We start from the raw sequence: 5,668 nt of genomic DNA, 5'->3' as shown, positions 1-5,668 counted from the left end.
CGGTTCCACCCTCATCATATGGATATTCGTCTTAGGCTTTTGGGTCTGCGTCTCCTTTTATTGCATCTTTGTGATAAGGATCAGACAATCTTATATGACATGATCGAATTGTCTGCAATATGGATAAGATGGATGTGTTGGGTTCTACCAGTGGTGCACAAAATGTCCAGCTTCACCAAAGTTATAGCAAATAACTTGTCCACGGCCTATGCCAACCCCTCCTCCTCTTCCTCTTCCATGACCTTGGAATCCTCCATGCACTGCACCTGTGCCCTTATTCGGAGGCTGAGTTTTTTCCTCCATTCAGTAGGTAGGGGTCCTATCCATCATTAATTCATAACTTTGGCAATGGTGCTCATCATGACCTACAAATTTGCAGAAATTGCAAAACAATTGCTGATGAGTCTGTACAAACTTCTGCAGTAGATGACAATTGTCCATCGCATACTGTCTTGTAACCTAACAAATAGTGCACCATGGCGTTGCTTCTGCACTCGGCCTAACAATATTTTCTAGGTTCAGGGGGACATGCCCCCCCCAATAAGGTAGTTCTAATAAACCAAGAAATGGTCCTTATCATGTCCATGGCCCTTTCATTTTAAGCACCAAACTTCAGCACACACATCAGGCTGGGCTTCCTTTCCATTCTGCAGGCTCTACATCTCCAGGTGTAGACTTGCCAGCTGCGAGTGAATATGTTGTACTCCAATGTTCATATATTGTATTGGCGAGGCTTCTAATCTCATCGCGATCTCCACAGCTTCTGCTTGCATTGCTATCTTCTGCTGTGATAATGGTAATCTTAAGTGGGGAAACAATGAAGAAATGTACCAATCTTTGTGTTTCTCATCTGTGATGTTCATATTAGCCTGTTGGATCAGGCATTTTAACCTCTGATCGAAATCCCACGAGGATTCATTCACCACTTGCCTTATCTCCTTAAACTCTGTAACAAACTGCGCCTGAGATTTAGGCTTCTTAAACTCGCGGTTCAATGCTTGCTGAGTATCTGCCAACGTCGCGATAGGGTGATCTTGACAATACTTGATATACCAGGTTAGCGCTCTATCTTGCAGCACTATGACTAGCTGTGCTTTCTTTAGATTATCATTAGTGATCTGCTACGTTGTCCACACAACATCTGCAATGAACTAGAATTGTTCGGGGTCTTTGCTTCCTACCCATTTAAATATCAATATCTTCATTGCGTTCGCCATGTTGAAAGGTGGAGGTGGAGGCATAGGCAGAGGTGAAGGTGTAGGTGTATGCGGTGGAGGCGGAGTGGATGGATGAGGTATCGCAGGATACCTTGACTTACCAACTGCAACGCACTTCGCGGTGTATTCAGAATCGTTCCTTCATCATCGCTTGAAGAGGATGCCAATAGTGGACTATATTCAGAGCCCTATTCTCCATTCCTTCTAAAAGGCTTTCCACTTCACGTAGTCCCAAACATCAAGGTAATGGCATAACCCATTTTTCACACAACAACATCTTAATCCAAGTTTCTAGAGATCGTAAGTATTTACCTCATGGTCCCTTGAAGAGCTTTCACTTCACTATAACTAACAGTTGTATCGATCGCGAACTCAGTCACAAATGCTCCGAGTGTTCGATCAATCCAATGATCAATGACCTGTGTGATGTTGTTTTATGAAGCTTCAAAGCGCCTCACTAGCTCTGGAGTCTACACAATAGAGCTGTCAAATTTCCACGTACCCTGACTGTTTGCCAATCTAGATAAGGGAAGAAACATAAAAATTTCTCATTTTCGTCTGAGTATAGGTATCTACTCAGCTATAGGGGGCATGGCACAGGTTTAGAGTTATTCGCGCCAACCAACAAAACCCTAACTGCTGGCCGTTTCAGCAAAAACCTATGTAGCGTAGGTTGCAGTCTCACCCGAAGTAGTATTGGGGGATGCTAGAACCAGGTTTCTGTATCCAGAGGCCTGTGTGATGGTTTCCTAAGGCTATTATAGCTTAGATCTGCCTTCGCATAGACTTATTCCTTCCGACTTTTAGCTACTACAATTCTATTGAATTGACCTTTAGACCTTCATGAAGGTACTTGATTGTACTTAACAGGCATAAAAGACACAGATTCACCACTTTCACGTAATAAACTCTATATTCTGAAGCTTTTATGACCTAGGTCTGCCTTTGCGCAGATCTATCCTTTCCAAGCAGTTAACTACTGTTATATACCTAGGGGGGATAATATGGGGTACCAAGGGAGGTACCTAAGGTAATAATGTAATAATGGGATGGGCCATAGTAATAAATAAGGTGGTTAACCCATGTCATGTAAGGGACCACAAGTAGTTAATAATAATGTAATGGGCCCATGGTATTAGTTGATGGTACGAGGGAACCATGGTAATGACCCATGGTATTGTATGTATGAGGCCTATATAGAGGCTAGAGACTCCACTTGGGAGATAGTGAAGGATTATTGTATGAACAGGCATATGGCTTGTGGAGTGTTCTCCTTCCTTAAGGAGTGAATGTATGGTGTTGCCCTACCTTAAGGGTTTGATTAATAAAGAATCATTTCATATCATTTCTGGGTTTATTTGCATTGTCTCATATTTTTATATCAGATCTATAGTATTTTTGGGTTAGATCTACAACAATTGGTATCAGAGCACTTTCTTGGGCACAAAAGTGGAGATTTTTTTTAATTTTTTGCAGGGTTTCGGGGGCGGCGACTTTGCAGGTCAGATCTGTACATTTTGGTGCAAGATCTGTAAAATATAATTACAGATCTGGATTCTTTGTGCAAAAATAGTCGAATTCAAAAAAAAAAATCAGTTGAATCGGAGTCCGGATGAAGGAGATATCACTGATCTAAAAATCAGTGGGGTTGCAGACAATTTTCAGGGCAGCGATTTTGCGGCGCAGATCTAGACATCTGGGTACAAGATCTACAAAATATAATTGCAGATATGGATTCTTTGGGAAAAAATACCCAATTTCAAAAAAAAAATCAGTCGAATCGGAGTCCGGATGAGGGAGATATCGCTGATTTAAAATCAACTCTTTTTGCAAAAAAATTTGGTGACGGCGGGAGAGTAGCAGCACAGATCTGAAATTTCAAGTACCTGGATCAAGATTTCTACCACATGGGCAGATGCAGAATGATTGTTCCATTTCTAAAAACAGGTTATAATAGAGATTCTGAGCAATATTGAAAGAATTGTGGCCATTTCAAATTTTCGCCAAGTAAGTGAATTTTTTTTTCAAACCCTCTTCATGGAAACTTTTACTGGAAAAGATGATAGCCCTACTATTGAAGAATTCATACAAAACCTAAAGAAAATATTTGAGGAGAACTGGAAGTTTATGGTACCACTTTTTTTGAAAGAAGAGGCCGCCATATGGTGGAACTCACTGGGCAGTATAGCCTTGACCAAAATCTCGAATGAAGAAATGAAAAAACTCCTTATGGACAAATGGTCTCAGACTAGAAAAAAAAATAAGGGGAAACATGTGGGGTTATTTCCTACTGGTATATCCTTATTGCAGGTTCATGGATTGATTCAGAAAGAGAAGATCATTGTTTCTATAAATCCTAGTTGCAAGCATAATTTCATCCATGTTACTTTGGCAAAAAAATTGCAAGTTCCTGCCAAAAACATTAAAAACACACAGGTGGAGGATGAGGATGTTCAAGTGTATAAGGATTTGAAGATTTCTATGGATAAGTATGTGTTGCATGGTGATTTTTATACTTCAGAGATGGATAATATGGATGTTGTTTTGGGATATCCTTGGATGGAATCCGTGGGTACTATTAATATTAATGTGCAGAAGAAATTCCTGAAGCTATGGTATAAAAAGAAGAAAATTACATTACATGATATTTCCATCCATAAATAGGTAGAGCACATGGAGGCTGAAGCAGAAGATGTTCCAGGGGCTGACATATCAGATGATGAGCCTTTGATGATCAACAATCAAACACAAACAGAGGCTGAAGAAGAAAAGGTTACAGGTGATGATACATCAGAGGAGGGCTCAGTGGTTGAAGTCATATTGAAAAATAAGACACCACAATAGCCACCACAGCAGGGTGAAGTAAAGAAAAAGCCATCGTGGGCTAAAACTTCAACATATCATCACCCACATCACCCCGCAAGACAACCATCAAGATGGAAACCAATTAGCCACATGGACAACAACCCCCGCATGACAGATCGAGAGAAGCGAAGATCCACCTACTACACATCCACACAGAAGAGATACCACGGTCAACTTCCATCTCAAGCGAGCGAGGCACCGGCGAGATCGAGGGTTCACCTTTCTCTTGGATGGCTAGATGCACGTGCATGGTACCAGTGGACTTCTCTTTTGAGTAGATCTTATTATTTGTGTTCTTCCCATGTTTTGGGGACGAAACATGCTTAGGGGGGTGGAATGTTATATACCTAGGGGGGATAATATGGGGTACCAAGGGAGGTACCCAAGGTAATAATGTAATAATGGGATGGGCCATAGTAATAAATAAGGTGGTTAACCCATGTCATGTAAGGGACCATAAGTAGTTAATAATAATGTAATGGGCCCATGGTATTAGTTGATGGTATGAGGGAACCATGGTAATGACCCATGGTATTGTATGTATGAGGCCTATATAGAGGCTAGAGACTCCACTTGGGAGATAGTGAAGGATTATTGTATGAACAGGCATATGTCTTGTGGAGTGTTCTCCTTCCTTAAGGAGTGAATGTATGGTGTTGCCCTACCTTAAGGGTTTGATTAATAAAGAATCATTTCATATCATTTCTGGGTTTATTTGCATTGTCTCATATTTTTATATCAGATCTATAGTATTTTTGGGTTAGATCTACAACAACTACAACAGATTTATTTAACAACTCCCCGAGCTCTGCGAAGGTGGTTAATTATCCTTATTATGCATAAATATTACATATCGATCCGTTTCACGTAGAAATAAAGCATTACTTCACATAAACCAGATCACAGAGAGAAAATACATAACTTAAACAGAAGTAAATAAACAAGGCACATATGCCCAAATTCGGCTCAAAACAATCTTTATTAAGATGTAAACATTCAGATACAAACTTCTTATCCCTACGCACGCAGCTGCAGGGGCCCGCGCAATCAGCTGTGGACTTACCAAGGTATCTGCACACTCAGTTGCATGAGCCTTCCCCTTTTTCCTAAGTATAGGAAACAAACTTTTCATGCCTTAACACCTTGCCCTTCCAATGATTCTTCCCCTAAAGTTATCTCTTAAACTCTCTATGACTCAACTATATATAGCTTTTTCATTACAATACCATGGCTCACGGACCATGGGTGAGTCTCAAAACAAACCTATCACCTACCCATACAAATGATTAATGCCCCTTTGACTCTTACTTAGCTTCGCGCTCCGCTTCCATATTTCACGGAGACTTTACATTCTTTCACAAAAAATATTACAAAACTTGACTTTACTGACAAAATTTGACCCTAGGGATCCCATCACAATAGCTTGGTTTAGTCCAGCTGAACCATCCTCACTGAACCCAACAATCCAACACGTCAGCCATACTAACTCCTCGGTTTAGTGGTGTGCCTAGCTTGTCGCCCTCACTTTCTGCCTATAAGCCAACTTGTCATGTGCACCCAACACTTAGGCGATTTTCGGTGTTGGC

The sequence above is a fragment of the Pinus tabuliformis genome, chromosome 4_1 (genome assembly GCF_031772625.1).
Source record: "Pinus tabuliformis cultivar Carrire ecotype Pingquan chromosome 4_1, CPIR1, whole genome shotgun sequence".
NCBI classification, from domain to species: Eukaryota; Viridiplantae; Streptophyta; class Pinopsida; order Pinales; family Pinaceae; genus Pinus; species Pinus tabuliformis.
The sequence above is the reverse complement of the archived record's forward strand: the minus strand, read 5'-3'. Positions refer to the sequence as shown.